This window comes from Pseudophryne corroboree, chromosome 4, assembly GCF_028390025.1.
Source record: "Pseudophryne corroboree isolate aPseCor3 chromosome 4, aPseCor3.hap2, whole genome shotgun sequence".
In the NCBI taxonomy this organism is placed as follows: domain Eukaryota; kingdom Metazoa; phylum Chordata; class Amphibia; order Anura; family Myobatrachidae; genus Pseudophryne; species Pseudophryne corroboree.
In genome coordinates, this window is record NC_086447.1 from 23788262 (window position 1) to 23805761 (window position 17500).

Consider the following 17500-nt stretch of genomic DNA (forward strand, 5'->3'; position numbering starts at 1 on the left):
ATCTCTTTTGTGTAGTCAAATCATTTTTCATTTTGCTTGGAAAGTTGATAATGTTTAAAATTAACACTCAATCATTTTAATAGCACGTAATATCACAATTGTAAGATCATGGAATCCTTTGATAGCTCAGCTGGTAGAGCGTAGGACTATAGAGGAGATTGGTACAGAAATCCTTAGGTCGCTGATTCAATTCCAGCTCGAAGGATTAAGCTTTTGATAAACTTAGATGTCAGTACTGACATTTTACAAACCCAAAACTATACCAAGTATAAAGCATTCTCCATGTTATATTTTAAAAATCATTAACGCAGGTCACTGTGGTCAGGATTAACTTCCCATGGAAATCATCTCTGATACAATATTACTTCAGTCATCCTCACAGCCTGAAATGAAGTAGCTCAACCCATAGAGAAACTTTTGTGAAAACGTCACATTGCATGAGAGGTAGTCGTGGCCGAGTGGTTAAGGCAATGGACTAGAAATCCATTGGGGTTACCCCGCGCATGTTCAAATCCTGCCGACTACGACCACATGGTTGTTTTATTTTTCTGAAAATTTACTAAAAGCTTGAAACCAGTGTTGCTCAGGGTGAGTCAGGAACTGGCACATCAAAATCTTTAGGATGCCTGCCTGTTCTCTCTTTCTCTATCCGTCATTCTCCTCCTCTACTTGAGACTGAGCCCAGGAATCTCAGCAGCCATACTAAGTAGCATTTATTAATTACAAATGCATTTTGAATGTCAAATTTGTAAGAAAGTTTTGTACATTTAGCAAAATATCAAATTCATTTGAAAGAAAATGATGTCCACTCAAAGTAAAAAGAGCTTTGGTTACTTTCAATGCACAACATTTTACTTTCAAATCGTGTCAGATGACTTTCAGTGCTAATTATTATATCATTAACCTCTCCTTTATTAAAAATTGTGCTTTAATGCAAAAAAAGAAAAATAATTGTCTGTGCATACTCTCATGTAGCACAATTATCTTCACTAGCTCAAAATGGCTGCTCGTTGTCCAAATTGAATTGTCAAATCAGAACAAACAATGGAATATCCCCATCATTCCTGGAACATTTGATTAGTTTACAAAACAAGCAAAATTTAAAAGAGTGTAGAAGGTTTGATAGGCTCAAGCATCTCTAATCTTGATGTAAGTTTGGCTACACTAAAAAATCTATTGAAAGTGCTTTCCAAACTAGCTCTGTAGCCAGTTGATAGTAATTGCACAAATATAAGTCAAACTATTAGTGATATTTTCCAAATGATTAAACATGACAATTTGTGTGATAAAGCAACACAGGAATAAGTAGTTGAATCTCTTTTGTGTAGTCAAATCATTTTTCAATTTGCTTGGAAAGTTGATAATGTTTAAAATTAACACTCAATCATTTTAATAGCACGTAATATCACAGTTGTACGATCTTGGAATCCTTTGATAGCTCAGCTGGTAAAGCGGAGGATTGTAGAGGAGATTGGTACAGAAATCCTTAGGTCGCTGGTTCAATTCCGGCTCGAAGGATGAAGCTTTTGATAAACTTAGATGTCAGTACTGACATTTTACAAATCCAAAACTATACCAAGTATAAAGCATTCTCCAAGTTATATTTTAAAAATCATTAACGCAGGTCACTGTGGTCAGGATAAACTTCCCATGGAAATCATCTCTGATACAATATTACTTCAGTCATCCTCACAGCCTGAAATGAAGTAGCTCAACCCATAGAGAAACTTTTGTGAAAACATCACATTGCATCAGAGGTAGTCGTGGCCGAGTGGTTAAGGTGATGGACTAGAAATCCATTGGGGTTTTCCTGCGCAGGTTCAAATCCTGCTGACTACGACCACATGGTTGTTTTATTTTTCTGAAAATTTACTAAAAGCTTGAAACCAGTGTTGCTCAGGGTGAGTCAGGAACTGGCACATCAAAATCTTTAGGATGCCTGCTTGTTCTCTCTTTCTCTATCCGTCATTCTCCTCCTCTACTTGAGACTGAGCCCAGGAATCTCAGCAGCCATACTAAGTAGCATTTATTAATTACAAATGCATTTTGAATGTCAAATTTGTAAGAAAGTTTTGTACATTTAGCAAAATATCAAATCATTTTTCATTTTGCTTGGAAAGTTGATAATGTTTAAAATTAACACTCAATCATTTTAATAGCACGTAATATCACAGTTGTGTTATCATGGAATCCTTTGATAGCTCAGCTGGTAGAGCGGAGGACTGTAGAGGAGATTGGTACAGAAATCCTTAGGTCGCTGGTTCAATTCCGGCTCTAAGGATGAAGCTTTTGATAAACTTAAATGTCAGTACTGACATTTTACAAACCCAAAACTATACCAAGTATAAAGCATTCTCCAAGTTATATTTTAAAAATCATTAACGCAGGTCACTGTGGTCAGGATAAACTTCCCATGGAAATCATCTCTGATACAATATTACTTCAGTCATCCTCACAGCCTGAAATGAAGTAGCTCAACCCATAGAGAAACTTTTGTGAAAACATAACATTACATGAGAGGTAGTTGTGGCCGAGTGGTTAAAGCGATGGACTAGAAATCCATTGGGGTTTCCCCGCGCAGGTTCAAATCCTGCCGACTACAACCACATGGTTGTTTTATTTTTCTGAAAATTTACTAAAAGCTTGAAACCAGTGTTGCTCAGGGTGAGTCAGGAACTGACACATCAAAATCTTTAGGATGCCTACCTGTTCTCTCTTTCTCTATCCGTCATTCTCCTCCTCTACTTGAGACTGAGCCCAGGAATCTCAGCAGCCATACTAAGTAGCATTTATTAATTACAAATGCATTTTGAATGTCAAATTTGTAAGAAAGTTTTGTACATTTAGCAAAATATCAAATTCATTTGAAAGAAAATGATGTCCACTCAAAGTAAAAAGAGCTTTGGTTACTTTCAATGCACAACATTTTACTTTCAAATTGTGTCAGATGACTTTCAGTGCTAATTATTATATTATTAACCTCTCCTTTATTAAAAATTGTGCTTTAATGCAAAAAAAGAAAAATAATTGTCTGTGCATACTCTCATGTAGCACAATTATCTTCACTAGCTCAAAATGGCCACTCGTTGTCCAAAATGAATTGTCAAATCAGAACAAACAATGGAATATCCCCATCATTCCTGGAACACTTGATTAGTTTACAAAACAAGCAAAATTTAAAAGAGTGTAGAAGGTTTGATAGGCTCAAGCATCTCTAATCTTGATGTAAGTTTGGCTACACTAAAAAATCTATTGAAAGTGCTTTCCAAACTAGCTCTGTAGCCAGTTGATAGTAATTGCACAAATATAAGTCAAACTATTAGTGATATTTTCCAAATGATTAAACATGACAATTTGTGTGATAAAGCAACACAGGAATAAGTAGTTGAATCTCTTTTGTGTAGTCAAATCATTTTTCAATTTGCTTGGAAAGTTGATAATGTTTAAAATTAACACTCAATCATTTTAATAGCACGTAATATCACAGTTGTACGATCTTGGAATCCTTTGATAGCTCAGCTGGTAAAGCAGAGGATTGTAGAGGAGATTGGTACAGAAATCCTTAGGTCACTGATTCAATTCCGGCTCGAAGGATGAAGCTTTTGATAAACTTAGATGTCAGTACTGACATTTTACAAACCCAAAACTATACCAAGTATAAAGCATTCTCCAAGTTATATTTTAAAAATCATTAACGCAGGTCACTGTGGTCAGGATAAACTTCCCATGGAAATCATCTCTGAACAATATTACTTCAGTCATCCTCACAGCCTGAAATGAAGTAGCTCAACCCATAGAGAAACTTTTGTGAAAACATCACATTGCATCAGAGGTAGTCGTGGCCGAGTGGTTAAGGCGATGGACTAGAAATCCATTGGGGTTTCCCTGCTGAGGTTCAAATCCTGCCTACTGCGACCACATGGTTGTTTTATTTTTCAGAAAATTTACTAAAAGCTTGAAACCAGTGTTGCTCAGGGTGAGTCAGGAACTGGCACATCCAAATCTTTAGGATGCCTGCCTATTCTCTCTTTCTGTATCCGTAATTCTCCTCCTCTACTTGAGACTGAGCCCAGGAATCTCAGCAGCCATACTAAGTAGCATTTATTAATTACAAATGCATTTTGAATGTCAAATTTGTAAGAAAGTTTTGTACATTTAGCAAAATATCAAATTCATTTGAAAGAAAATGATGTCCACTCAAAGTAAAAAGAGCTTTGGTTACTTTCAATGCACAACATTTTACTTTCAAATCGTGTCAGATGACTTTCAGTGCTAATTATTATATCATTGACCTCTCCTTTATTAAAAATTGTGCTTTAATGCAAAAAAAGAAAAATAATTGTCTGTGCATACTCTCATGTAGCACAATTATCTTCACTAGCTCAAAAGGGCCGCTCATTGTCCAAAATGAATTGTCAAATCAGAACAAACAATGGAATATCCCCATCATTCCTGGAACACTTGATTAGTTTACAAAACAAGCAAAATTTAAAAGAGTGTAGAAGGTTTGATAGGCTCAAGCATCTCTAATCTTGATGTAAGTTTGGCTACACTAAAAAATCTATTGAAAGTGCTTTCCAAACTAGCTCTGTAGCCAGTTGATAGTAATTGCACAAATATAAGTCAAACTATTAGTGATATTTTCCAAATGATTAAACATGACAATTTGTGTGATAAAGCAACACAGGAATAAGTAGTTGAATCTCTTTTGTGTAGTCAAATCATTTTTAATTTTGCTTGGAAAGTTGATAATGTTTAAAATTAACACTCAATCATTTTAATAGCACGTAATATCACAATTGTAAGATCATGGAATCCTTTGATAGCTCAGCTGGTAGAGCGGAGCACTGTAGAGGAGATTGGTACAGAAATCCTTAGGTCACTGATTCAATTCCGGCTCGAAGGATTAAGCTTTTGATAAACTTAGATGTCAGTACTGACATTTTACAAACCCAAAACTATACCAAGTATAAAGCATTCTCCAAGTTATATTTTAAAAATCATTAACACAGGTCACTGTGGTCAGGATAAACTTCCCATGGAAATCATCTCTGATACAATATTACTTCAGTCATCCTCACAGCCTGAAATGAAGTAGCTCAACCCATAGAGAAACTTTTGTGAAAACATCACATTGCATGAGAGGTAGTCGTGGCCGAGTGGTTAAGGTGAAGGACTAGAAATCCATTGGGGTTTCTCCGCGCAGGTTCAAATCCTGCCGACTATGACCACATGGTTGTTTTATGTTTCAGAAAATTTACTAAAAGCTTGAAACCAGTGTTGCTCAGGGTGAGTCAGGAACTGACACATCAAAATCTTTAGGATGCCTGCCTGTTCTCTCTTTCTCTATCCGTCTTTCTCCTCCTCTACTTGAGACTGAGCCCAGGAATCTCAGCAGCCATACTAAGTAGCATTTATTAATTACAAATGCATTTTGAATGTCAAATTTGTAAGAAAGTTTTGTACATTTAACAAAATATCAAATTCATTTGAAAGAAAATGATGTCCACTCAAAGTAAAAAGAGCTTTGGTTACTTTCAATGCACAACATTTTACTTTCAAATCGTGTCAGATGACTTTCAGTGCTAATTATTATATCATTAACCTCTCCTTTATTAAAAATTATGCTTTAATGCAAAAAAAGAAAAATAATTGTCTGTGCATACTCTCATGTAGCACAATTATCTTCACTAGCTCAAAATGGCCGCTCGTTGTCCAAAATGAATTGTCAAATCAGAACAAACAATGGAATATCCCCATCATTCCTGGAACACTTGATTAGTTTACAAAACAAGCAAAATTTAAAAGAGTGTAGAAGGTTTGATAGGCTCAAGCATCTCTAATCTTGATGTAAGTTTGGCTACACTAAAAAATCTATTGAAAGTGCTTTCCAAACTAGCTCTGTAGCCAGTTGATAGTAATTGCACAAATATAAGTCAAACTATTAGTGATATTTTCCAAATGATTAAACATGACAATTTGTGTGATAAAGCAACACAGGAATAAGTAGTTGAATCTCTTTTGTGTAGTCAAATCATTTTTCAATTTGCTTGGAAAGTTGATAATGTTTAAAATTAACACTCAATCATTTTAATAGCACGTAATATCACAGTTGTGCGATCTTGGAATCCTTTGATAGCTCAGCTGGTAAAGCAGAGGATTGTAGAGTAGATTGGTACAGAAATCCTTAGGTCGCTGGTTCAATTCCGGCTCGAAGGATGAAGCTTTTGATAAACTTAGATGTCAGTACTGACATTTTACAAACCCAAAACTATACCAAGTATAAAGCATTCTCCAAGTTATATTTTAAAAATCATTAACGCAGGTCACTGTGGTCAGGATAAACTTCCCATGGAAATCATCTCTGAACAATATTACTTCAGTCATCCTCACAGCCTGAAATGAAGTAGCTCAACCCATAGAGAAACTTTTGTGAAAACATCACATTGCATCAGAGGTAGTCGTGGCCGAGTGGTTAAGGCGATGGACTAGAAATCCATTGGGGTTTCCCTGCGCAGGTTCAAATCCTGCCAACTACGACCACATGGTTGTTTTATTTTTCAGAAAATTTACTAAAAGCTTGAAACCAGTGTTGCTCAGGGTGAGTCAGGAACTGGCACATCAAAATCTTTAGGATGCCTGCATGTTCTCTCTTTCTCTATCCGTCATTCTCCTTCTCTACTTGAGACTGAGCCCAGGAATCTCAGCAGCCATACTAAGTAGCATTTATTAATTACAAATGCATTTTGAATGTCAAATTTGTAAGAAAGTTTTGTACATTTAGCAAAATATCAAATTCATTTGAAAGAAAATGATGTCCACTCAAAGTAAAAAGAGCTTTGGTTACTTTCAATGCACAACATTTTACTTTCAAATCGTGTCAGATGACTTTCAGTGCTAATTATTATATCATTAACCTCTCCTTTATTAAAAATTGTGCTTTAATGCAAAAAAAGAAAAATAATTGTCTGTGCATACTCTCATGTAGCACAATTATCTTCACTAGCTCAAAAGGGCCGCTCATTGTTTAAAATGAATTGTCAAATCAGAACAAACAATGGAATATCCCCATCATTCCTGGAACACTTGATTAGTTTACAAAACAAGCAAAATTTTAAAGAGTGTAGAAGGTTTGATAGGCTCAAGCATCTCTAATCTTGATGTAAGTTTGGCTACACTAAAAAATCTATTGAAAGTGCTTTCCAAACTAGCTCTGTAGCCAGTTGATAGTAATTGCACAAATATAAGTCAAACTATTAGTGATATTTTCCAAATGATTAAACATGACAATTTGTGTGATAAAGCAACACAGGAATAAGTAGTTGAATCTCTTTTGTGTAGTCAAATCATTTTTCATTTTGCTTGGAAAGTTGATAATGTTTAAAATTAACACTCAATCATTTTAATAGCACGTAATATCACAATTGTAAGATCATGGAATCCTTTGATAGCTCAGCTGGTAGAGCGTAGGACTATAGAGGAGATTGGTACAGAAATCCTTAGGTCGCTGATTCAATTCCAGCTCGAAGGATTAAGCTTTTGATAAACTTAGATGTCAGTACTGACATTTTACAAACCCAAAACTATACCAAGTATAAAGCATTCTCCATGTTATATTTTAAAAATCATTAACGCAGGTCACTGTGGTCAGGATTAACTTCCCATGGAAATCATCTCTGATACAATATTACTTCAGTCATCCTCACAGCCTGAAATGAAGTAGCTCAACCCATAGAGAAACTTTTGTGAAAACGTCACATTGCATGAGAGGTAGTCGTGGCCGAGTGGTTAAGGCAATGGACTAGAAATCCATTGGGGTTACCCCGCGCATGTTCAAATCCTGCCGACTACGACCACATGGTTGTTTTATTTTTCTGAAAATTTACTAAAAGCTTGAAACCAGTGTTGCTCAGGGTGAGTCAGGAACTGGCACATCAAAATCTTTAGGATGCCTGCCTGTTCTCTCTTTCTCTATCCGTCATTCTCCTCCTCTACTTGAGACTGAGCCCAGGAATCTCAGCAGCCATACTAAGTAGCATTTATTAATTACAAATGCATTTTGAATGTCAAATTTGTAAGAAAGTTTTGTACATTTAGCAAAATATCAAATTCATTTGAAAGAAAATGATGTCCACTCAAAGTAAAAAGAGCTTTGGTTACTTTCAATGCACAACATTTTACTTTCAAATCGTGTCAGATGACTTTCAGTGCTAATTATTATATCATTAACCTCTCCTTTATTAAAAATTGTGCTTTAATGCAAAAAAAGAAAAATAATTGTCTGTGCATACTCTCATGTAGCACAATTATCTTCACTAGCTCAAAATGGCCGCTCGTTGTCCAAATTGAATTGTCAAATCAGAACAAACAATGGAATATCCCCATCATTCCTGGAACATTTGATTAGTTTACAAAACAAGCAAAATTTAAAAGAGTGTAGAAGGTTTGATAGGCTCAAGCATCTCTAATCTTGATGTAAGTTTGGCTACACTAAAAAATCTATTGAAAGTGCTTTCCAAACTAGCTCTGTAGCCAGTTGATAGTAATTGCACAAATATAAGTCAAACTATTAGTGATATTTTCCAAATGATTAAACATGACAATTTGTGTGATAAAGCAACACAGGAATAAGTAGTTGAATCTCTTTTGTGTAGTCAAATCATTTTTCAATTTGCTTGGAAAGTTGATAATGTTTAAAATTAACACTCAATCATTTTAATAGCACGTAATATCACAGTTGTACGATCTTGGAATCCTTTGATAGCTCAGCTGGTAAAGCGGAGGATTGTAGAGGAGATTGGTACAGAAATCCTTAGGTCGCTGGTTCAATTCCGGCTCGAAGGATGAAGCTTTTGATAAACTTAGATGTCAGTACTGACATTTTACAAATCCAAAACTATACCAAGTATAAAGCATTCTCCAAGTTATATTTTAAAAATCATTAACGCAGGTCACTGTGGTCAGGATAAACTTCCCATGGAAATCATCTCTGATACAATATTACTTCAGTCATCCTCACAGCCTGAAATGAAGTAGCTCAACCCATAGAGAAACTTTTGTGAAAACATCACATTGCATCAGAGGTAGTCGTGGCCGAGTGGTTAAGGTGATGGACTAGAAATCCATTGGGGTTTTCCTGCGCAGGTTCAAATCCTGCTGACTACGACCACATGGTTGTTTTATTTTTCTGAAAATTTACTAAAAGCTTGAAACCAGTGTTGCTCAGGGTGAGTCAGGAACTGGCACATCAAAATCTTTAGGATGCCTGCCTGTTCTCTCTTTCTATATCCGTCATTCTCCTCCTCTACTTGAGACTGAGCCCAGGAATCTCAGCAGCCATACTAAGTAGCATTTATTAATTACAAATGCATTTTGAATGTCAAATTTGTAAGAAAGTTTTGTACATTTAGCAAAATATCAAATCATTTTTCATTTTGCTTGGAAAGTTGATAATGTTTAAAATTAACACTCAATCATTTTAATAGCACGTAATATCACAGTTGTGTTATCATGGAATCCTTTGATAGCTCAGCTGGTAGAGCGGAGGACTGTAGAGGAGATTGGTACAGAAATCCTTAGGTCGCTGGTTCAATTCCGGCTCTAAGGATGAAGCTTTTGATAAACTTAAATGTCAGTACTGACATTTTACAAACCCAAAACTATACCAAGTATAAAGCATTCTCCAAGTTATATTTTAAAAATCATTAACGCAGGTCACTGTGGTCAGGATAAACTTCCCATGGAAATCATCTCTGATACAATATTACTTCAGTCATCCTCACAGCCTGAAATGAAGTAGCTCAATCCATAGAGAAACTTTTGTGAAAACATAACATTACATGAGAGGTAGTTGTGGCCGAGTGGTTAAAGCGATGGACTAGAAATCCATTGGGGTTTCCCCGCGCAGGTTCAAATCCTGCCGACTACAACCACATGGTTGTTTTATTTTTCTGAAAATTTACTAAAAGCTTGAAACCAGTGTTGCTCAGGGTGAGTCAGGAACTGACACATCAAAATCTTTAGGATGCCTACCTGTTCTCTCTTTCTCTATCCGTCATTCTCCTCCTCTACTTGAGACTGAGCCCAGGAATCTCAGCAGCCATACTAAGTAGCATTTATTAATTACAAATGCATTTTGAATGTCAAATTTGTAAGAAAGTTTTGTACATTTAGCAAAATATCAAATTCATTTGAAAGAAAATGATGTCCACTCAAAGTAAAAAGAGCTTTGGTTACTTTCAATGCACAACATTTTACTTTCAAATTGTGTCAGATGACTTTCAGTGCTAATTATTATATTATTAACCTCTCCTTTATTAAAAATTGTGCTTTAATGCAAAAAAAGAAAAATAATTGTCTGTGCATACTCTCATGTAGCACAATTATCTTCACTAGCTCAAAATGGCCACTCGTTGTCCAAAATGAATTGTCAAATCAGAACAAACAATGGAATATCCCCATCATTCCTGGAACACTTGATTAGTTTACAAAACAAGCAAAATTTAAAAGAGTGTAGAAGGTTTGATAGGCTCAAGCATCTCTAATCTTGATGTAAGTTTGGCTACACTAAAAAATCTATTGAAAGTGCTTTCCAAACTAGCTCTGTAGCCAGTTGATAGTAATTGCACAAATATAAGTCAAACTATTAGTGATATTTTCCAAATGATTAAACATGACAATTTGTGTGATAAAGCAACACAGGAATAAGTAGTTGAATCTCTTTTGTGTAGTCAAATCATTTTTCAATTTGCTTGGAAAGTTGATAATGTTTAAAATTAACACTCAATCATTTTAATAGCACGTAATATCACAGTTGTACGATCTTGGAATCCTTTGATAGCTCAGCTGGTAAAGCAGAGGATTGTAGAGGAGATTGGTACAGAAATCCTTAGGTCACTGATTCAATTCCGGCTCGAAGGATGAAGCTTTTGATAAACTTAGATGTCAGTACTGACATTTTACAAACCCAAAACTATACCAAGTATAAAGCATTCTCCAAGTTATATTTTAAAAATCATTAACGCAGGTCACTGTGGTCAGGATAAACTTCCCATGGAAATCATCTCTGAACAATATTACTTCAGTCATCCTCACAGCCTGAAATGAAGTAGCTCAACCCATAGAGAAACTTTTGTGAAAACATCACATTGCATCAGAGGTAGTCGTGGCCGAGTGGTTAAGGCGATGGACTAGAAATCTATTGGGGTTTCCCTGCTGAGGTTCAAATCCTGCCTACTGCGACCACATGGTTGTTTTATTTTTCAGAAAATTTACTAAAAGCTTGAAACCAGTGTTGCTCAGGGTGAGTCAGGAACTGGCACATCCAAATCTTTAGGATGCCTGCCTATTCTCTCTTTCTGTATCCGTAATTCTCCTCCTCTACTTGAGACTGAGCCCAGGAATCTCAGCAGCCATACTAAGTAGCATTTATTAATTACAAATGCATTTTGAATGTCAAATTTGTAAGAAAGTTTTGTACATTTAGCAAAATATCAAATTCATTTGAAAGAAAATGATGTCCACTCAAAGTAAAAAGAGCTTTGGTTACTTTCAATGCACAACATTTTACTTTCAAATCGTGTCAGATGACTTTCAGTGCTAATTATTATATCATTAACCTCTCCTTTATTAAAAATTGTGCTTTAATGCAAAAAAAGAAAAATAATTGTCTGTGCATACTCTCATGTAGCACAATTATCTTCACTAGCTCAAAAGGGCCGCTCATTGTCCAAAATGAATTGTCAAATCAGAACAAACAATGGAATATCCCCATCATTCCTGGAACACTTGATTAGTTTACAAAACAAGCAAAATTTAAAAGAGTGTAGAAGGTTTGATAGGCTCAAGCATCTCTAATCTTGATGTAAGTTTGGCTACACTAAAAAATCTATTGAAAGTGCTTTCCAAACTAGCTCTGTAGCCAGTTGATAGTAATTGCACAAATATAAGTCAAACTATTAGTGATATTTTCCAAATGATTAAACATGACAATTTGTGTGATAAAGCAACACAGGAATAAGTAGTTGAATCTCTTTTGTGTAGTCAAATCATTTTTAATTTTGCTTGGAAAGTTGATAATGTTTAAAATTAACACTCAATCATTTTAATAGCACGTAATATCACAATTGTAAGATCATGGAATCCTTTGATAGCTCAGCTGGTAGAGCGGAGCACTGTAGAGGAGATTGGTACAGAAATCCTTAGGTCACTGATTCAATTCCGGCTCGAAGGATTAAGCTTTTGATAAACTTAGATGTCAGTACTGACATTTTACAAACCCAAAACTATACCAAGTATAAAGCATTCTCCAAGTTATATTTTAAAAATCATTAACGCAGGTCACTGTGGTCAGGATTAACTTCCCATGGAAATCATCTCTGATACAATATTACTTCAGTCATCCTCACAGCCTGAAATGAAGTAGCTCAACCCATAGAGAAACTTTTGTGAAAACATCACATTGCATGAGAGGTAGTCGTGGCCGAGTGGTTAAGGCGATGGACTAGAAATCCATTGGGGTTTCCCCGCGCAGGATCAAATCCTGCCGACTACGACCACATGGTTGTTTTATTTTTCTGAAAATTTACTAAAAGCTTGAAACCAGTGTTGCTCAGGGTGAGTCAGGAACTGGCACATCAAAATCTTTAGGATGCCTGCCTGTTCTCTCTTTCTCTATCCGTCATTCTCCTCCTCTACTTGAGACTGAGCCCAGGAATCTCAGCAGCCATACTAAGTAGCATTTATTAATTACAAATGCATTTTGAATGTCAAATTTGTAAGAAAGTTTTGTACATTTAGCAAAATATCAAATTCATTTGAAAGAAAATGATGTCCACTCAAAGTAAAAAGAGCTTTGGTTACTTTCAATGCACAACATTTTACTTTCAAATCGTGTCAGATGACTTTCAGTGCTAATTATTATATAATTAACCTCTCCTTTATTAAAAATTGTGCTTTAATGCAAAAAAAGAAAAATAATTGTCTGTGCATACTCTCATGTAGCACAATTATCTTCACTAGCTCAAAATGGCCGCTCGTTGTCCAAAATTAATTGTCAAATCAGAACAAACAATGGAATATCCCCATCATGCCTGGAACACTTGATTAGTTTACAAAACAAGCAACATTTAAAAGAGTGTAGAAGGTTTGATAGGCTCAAGCATCTCTAATCTTGATGTAAGTTTGGCTACACTAAAAAATCTATTGAAAGTGCTTTCCAAACTAGCTCTGTAGCCAGTTGATAGTAATTGCACAAATATAAGTCAAACTATTAGTGATATTTTCCAAATGATTAAACATGACAATTTGTGTGATAAAGCAACACAGGAATAAGTAGTTGAATCTCTTTTGTGTAGTCAAATCATTTTTCAATTTGCTTGGAAAGTTGATAATGTTTAAAATTAACACTCAATCATTTTAATAGCACGTAATATCACAGTTGTACGATCTTGGAATCCTTTGATAGCTCAGCTGGTAAAGCGGAGGATTGTAGAGGAGATTGGTACAGACATCCTTAGGTCACTGATTCAATTCCGGCTCGAAGGATGAAGCTTTTGATAAACTTAGATGTCAGTACTGACATTTTACAAACCCAAAACTATACCAAGTATAAAGCATTCTCCAAGTTATATTTTAAAAATCATTAACGCAGGTCACTGTGGTCAGGATAAACTACCCATGGAAATCATCTCTGAACAATATTACTTCAGTCATCCTCACAGCCTGAAATGAAGTAGCTCAACCCATAGAGAAACTTTTGTGAAAACATCACATTGCATCAGAGGTAGTCGTGGCCGAGTGGTTAAGGCGATGGACTAGAAATCCATTGGGGTTTCCCTGCTGAGGTTCAAATCCTGCCTACTACGACCACATGGTTGTTTTATTTTTCAGAAAATTTACTAAAAGCTTGAAACCAGTGTTGCTCAGGGTGAGTCAGGAACTGGCACATCCAAATCTTTAGGATGCCTGCCTATTCTCTCTTTCTGTATCCGTAATTCTCCTCCTCTACTTGAGACTGAGCCCAGGAATCTCAGCAGCCATACTAAGTAGCATTTATTAATTACAAATGCATTTTGAATGTCAAATTTGTAAGAAAGTTTTGTACATTTAGCAAAATATCAAATTCATTTGAAAGAAAATGATGTCCACTCAAAGTAAAAAGAGCTTTGGTTACTTTCAATGCACAACATTTTACTTTCAAATCGTGTCAGATGACTTTCAGTGCTAATTATTATATCATTAACCTCTCCTTTATTAAAAATTGTGCTTTAATGCAAAAAAAGAAAAATAATTGTCTGTGCATACTCTCATGTAGCACAATTATCTTCACTAGCTCAAAAGGGCCGCTCATTGTCCAAAATGAATTGTCAAATCAGAACAAACAATGGAATATCCCCATCATTCCTGGAACACTTGATTAGTTTACAAAACAAGCAAAATTTTAAAGAGTGTAGAAGGTTTGATAGGCTCAAGCATCTCTAATCTTGATGTAAGTTTGGCTACACTAAAAAATCTATTGAAAGTGCTTTCCAAACTAGCTCTGTAGCCAGTTGATAATAATTGCACAAATATAAGTCAAACTATTAGTGATATTTTCCAAATGATTAAACATGACAATTTGTGTGATAAAGCAACACAGGAATAAGTAGTTGAATCTCTTTTGTGTAGTCAAATCATTTTTAATTTTGCTTGGAAAGTTGATAATGTTTAAAATTAACACTCAATCATTTTAATAGCACGTAATATCACAATTGTAAGATCATGGAATCCTTTGATAGCTCAGCTGGTAGAGCGGAGCACTGTAGAGGAGATTGGTACAGAAATCCTTAGGTCACTGATTCAATTCCGGCTCGAAGGATTAAGCTTTTGATAAACTTAGATGTCAGTACTGACATTTTACAAACCCAAAACTATACCAAGTATAAAGCATTCTCCAAGTTATATTTTAAAAATCATTAACGCAGGTCACTGTGGTCAGGATTAACTTCCCATGGAAATCATCTCTGATACAATATTACTTCAGTCATCCTCACAGCCTGAAATGAAGTAGCTCAACCCATAGAGAAACTTTTGTGAAAACATCACATTGCATGAGAGGTAGTCGTGGCCGAGTGGTTAAGGCGATGGACTAGAAATCCATTGGGGTTTCCCCGCGCAGGATCAAATCCTGCCGACTACGACCACATGGTTGTTTTATTTTTCTGAAAATTTACTAAAAGCTTGAAACCAGTGTTGCTCAGGGTGAGTCAGGAACTGGCACATCAAAATCTTTAGGATGCCTGCCTGTTCTCTCTTTCTCTATCCGTCATTCTCCTCCTCTACTTGAGACTGAGCCCAGGAATCTCAGCAGCCATACTAAGTAGCATTTATTAATTACAAATGCATTTTGAATGTCAAATTTGTAAGAAAGTTTTGTACATTTAGCAAAATATCAAATTCATTTGAAAGAAAATGATGTCCACTCAAAGTAAAAAGAGCTTTGGTTACTTTCAATGCACAACATTTTACTTTCAAATCGTGTCAGATGACTTTCAGTGCTAATTATTATATAATTAACCTCTCCTTTATTAAAAATTGTGCTTTAATGCAAAAAAAGAAAAATAATTGTCTGTGCATACTCTCATGTAGCACAATTATCTTCACTAGCTCAAAATGGCCGCTCGTTGTCCAAAATTAATTGTCAAATCAGAACAAACAATGGAATATCCCCATCATGCCTGGAACACTTGATTAGTTTACAAAACAAGCAACATTTAAAAGAGTGTAGAAGGTTTGATAGGCTCAAGCATCTCTAATCTTGATGTAAGTTTGGCTACACTAAAAAATCTATTGAAAGTGCTTTCCAAACTAGCTCTGTAGCCAGTTGATAGTAATTGCACAAATATAAGTCAAACTATTAGTGATATTTTCCAAATGATTAAACATGACAATTTGTGTGATAAAGCAACACAGGAATAAGTAGTTGAATCTCTTTTGTGTAGTCAAATCATTTTTCAATTTGCTTGGAAAGTTGATAATGTTTAAAATTAACACTCAATCATTTTAATAGCACGTAATATCACAGTTGTACGATCTTGGAATCCTTTGATAGCTCAGCTGGTAAAGCGGAGGATTGTAGAGGAGATTGGTACAGACATCCTTAGGTCACTGATTCAATTCCGGCTCGAAGGATGAAGCTTTTGATAAACTTAGATGTCAGTACTGACATTTTACAAACCCAAAACTATACCAAGTATAAAGCATTCTCCAAGTTATATTTTAAAAATCATTAACGCAGGTCACTGTGGTCAGGATAAACTTCCCATGGAAATCATCTCTGAACAATATTACTTCAGTCATCCTCACAGCCTGAAATGAAGTAGCTCAACCCATAGAGAAACTTTTGTGAAAACATCACATTGCATCAGAGGTAGTCGTGGCCGAGTGGTTAAGGCGATGGACTAGAAATCCATTGGGGTTTCCCTGCTGAGGTTCAAATCCTGCCTACTACGACCACATGGTTGTTTTATTTTTCAGAAAATTTACTAAAAGCTTGAAACCAGTGTTGCTCAGGGTGAGTCAGGAACTGGCACATCCAAATCTTTAGGATGCCTGCCTATTCTCTCTTTCTGTATCCGTAATTCTCCTCCTCTACTTGAGACTGAGCCCAGGAATCTCAGCAGCCATACTAAGTAGCATTTATTAATTACAAATGCATTTTGAATGTCAAATTTGTAAGAAAGTTTTGTACATTTAGCAAAATATCAAATTCATTTGAAAGAAAATGATGTCCACTCAAAGTAAAAAGAGCTTTGGTTACTTTCAATGCACAACATTTTACTTTCAAATCGTGTCAGATGACTTTCAGTGCTAATTATTATATCATTAACCTCTCCTTTATTAAAAATTGTGCTTTAATGCAAAAAAAGAAAAATAATTGTCTGTGCATACTCTCATGTAGCACAATTATCTTCACTAGCTCAAAAGGGCCGCTCATTGTCCAAAATGAATTGTCAAATCAGAACAAACAATGGAATATCCCCATCATTCCTGGAACACTTGATTAGTTTACAAAACAAGCAAAATTTTAAAGAGTGTAGAAGGTTTGATAGGCTCAAGCATCTCTAATCTTGATGTAAGTTTGGCTACACTAAAAAATCTATTGAAAGTGCTTTCCAAACTAGCTCTGTAGCCAGTTGATAGTAATTGCACAAATATAAGTCAAACTATTAGTGATATTTTCCAAATGAATAAACATGACAATTTGTGTGATAAAGCAACACAGGAATAAGTAGTTGAATCTCTTTTGTGTAGTCAAATCATTTTTAATTTTGCTTGGAAAGTTGATAATGTTTAAAATTAACACTCAATCATTTTAATAGCACGTAATATCACAATTGTAAGATCATGGAATCCTTTGATAGCTCAGCTGGTAGAGCGGAGCACTGTAGAGGAGATTGGTACAGAAATCCTTAGGTCGCTGATTCAATTCCGGCTCGAAGGATTAAGCTTTTGATAAACT

At 35.4% G+C, this 17500-nt stretch overlaps 19 non-coding genes across 19 annotated transcripts; all 19 read left to right on the forward strand.

Moving 5' to 3' along the window:
• Window positions 1-115: 115 nt before the first annotated feature.
• Window positions 116-205, forward strand: TRNAY-AUA (transfer RNA tyrosine (anticodon AUA)). The gene is given in 2 exon segments: window positions 116-152; window positions 170-205. It is a non-coding gene; the product is annotated as a tRNA-Tyr (tRNA).
• Window positions 206-444: 239 nt separating this feature from the next.
• TRNAS-AGA (transfer RNA serine (anticodon AGA)) lies at window positions 445-526 on the forward strand. Its single transcript has one exon. It is a non-coding gene; the product is annotated as a tRNA-Ser (tRNA).
• Window positions 527-1428: 902 nt separating this feature from the next.
• TRNAY-GUA (transfer RNA tyrosine (anticodon GUA)) lies at window positions 1429-1518 on the forward strand. The gene is given in 2 exon segments: window positions 1429-1465; window positions 1483-1518. It is a non-coding gene; the product is annotated as a tRNA-Tyr (tRNA).
• A 239-nt stretch (window positions 1519-1757) lies between these two features.
• Window positions 1758-1839, forward strand: TRNAS-AGA (transfer RNA serine (anticodon AGA)). The gene has a single exon. It is a non-coding gene; the product is annotated as a tRNA-Ser (tRNA).
• Window positions 1840-2191: 352 nt separating this feature from the next.
• Window positions 2192-2281, forward strand: TRNAY-GUA (transfer RNA tyrosine (anticodon GUA)). The gene is given in 2 exon segments: window positions 2192-2228; window positions 2246-2281. It is a non-coding gene; the product is annotated as a tRNA-Tyr (tRNA).
• A 239-nt stretch (window positions 2282-2520) lies between these two features.
• On the forward strand, window positions 2521-2602 carry TRNAS-AGA (transfer RNA serine (anticodon AGA)). Its single transcript has one exon. It is a non-coding gene; the product is annotated as a tRNA-Ser (tRNA).
• A 2543-nt stretch (window positions 2603-5145) lies between these two features.
• On the forward strand, window positions 5146-5227 carry TRNAS-AGA (transfer RNA serine (anticodon AGA)). The gene has a single exon. It is a non-coding gene; the product is annotated as a tRNA-Ser (tRNA).
• Window positions 5228-6129: 902 nt separating this feature from the next.
• TRNAY-GUA (transfer RNA tyrosine (anticodon GUA)) lies at window positions 6130-6219 on the forward strand. Its single transcript is given in 2 exon segments — window positions 6130-6166; window positions 6184-6219. It is a non-coding gene; the product is annotated as a tRNA-Tyr (tRNA).
• A 238-nt stretch (window positions 6220-6457) lies between these two features.
• Window positions 6458-6539, forward strand: TRNAS-AGA (transfer RNA serine (anticodon AGA)). Its single transcript has one exon. It is a non-coding gene; the product is annotated as a tRNA-Ser (tRNA).
• A 902-nt stretch (window positions 6540-7441) lies between these two features.
• On the forward strand, window positions 7442-7531 carry TRNAY-AUA (transfer RNA tyrosine (anticodon AUA)). The gene is given in 2 exon segments: window positions 7442-7478; window positions 7496-7531. It is a non-coding gene; the product is annotated as a tRNA-Tyr (tRNA).
• A 239-nt stretch (window positions 7532-7770) lies between these two features.
• On the forward strand, window positions 7771-7852 carry TRNAS-AGA (transfer RNA serine (anticodon AGA)). The gene has a single exon. It is a non-coding gene; the product is annotated as a tRNA-Ser (tRNA).
• Window positions 7853-8754: 902 nt separating this feature from the next.
• Window positions 8755-8844, forward strand: TRNAY-GUA (transfer RNA tyrosine (anticodon GUA)). Its single transcript is given in 2 exon segments — window positions 8755-8791; window positions 8809-8844. It is a non-coding gene; the product is annotated as a tRNA-Tyr (tRNA).
• Window positions 8845-9083: 239 nt separating this feature from the next.
• On the forward strand, window positions 9084-9165 carry TRNAS-AGA (transfer RNA serine (anticodon AGA)). Its single transcript has one exon. It is a non-coding gene; the product is annotated as a tRNA-Ser (tRNA).
• A 352-nt stretch (window positions 9166-9517) lies between these two features.
• Window positions 9518-9607, forward strand: TRNAY-GUA (transfer RNA tyrosine (anticodon GUA)). The gene is given in 2 exon segments: window positions 9518-9554; window positions 9572-9607. It is a non-coding gene; the product is annotated as a tRNA-Tyr (tRNA).
• A 239-nt stretch (window positions 9608-9846) lies between these two features.
• On the forward strand, window positions 9847-9928 carry TRNAS-AGA (transfer RNA serine (anticodon AGA)). Its single transcript has one exon. It is a non-coding gene; the product is annotated as a tRNA-Ser (tRNA).
• Window positions 9929-12471: 2543 nt separating this feature from the next.
• TRNAS-AGA (transfer RNA serine (anticodon AGA)) lies at window positions 12472-12553 on the forward strand. Its single transcript has one exon. It is a non-coding gene; the product is annotated as a tRNA-Ser (tRNA).
• Window positions 12554-13783: 1230 nt separating this feature from the next.
• On the forward strand, window positions 13784-13865 carry TRNAS-AGA (transfer RNA serine (anticodon AGA)). The gene has a single exon. It is a non-coding gene; the product is annotated as a tRNA-Ser (tRNA).
• A 1231-nt stretch (window positions 13866-15096) lies between these two features.
• On the forward strand, window positions 15097-15178 carry TRNAS-AGA (transfer RNA serine (anticodon AGA)). The gene has a single exon. It is a non-coding gene; the product is annotated as a tRNA-Ser (tRNA).
• A 1230-nt stretch (window positions 15179-16408) lies between these two features.
• TRNAS-AGA (transfer RNA serine (anticodon AGA)) lies at window positions 16409-16490 on the forward strand. The gene has a single exon. It is a non-coding gene; the product is annotated as a tRNA-Ser (tRNA).
• Window positions 16491-17500: the final 1010 nt, after the last annotated feature.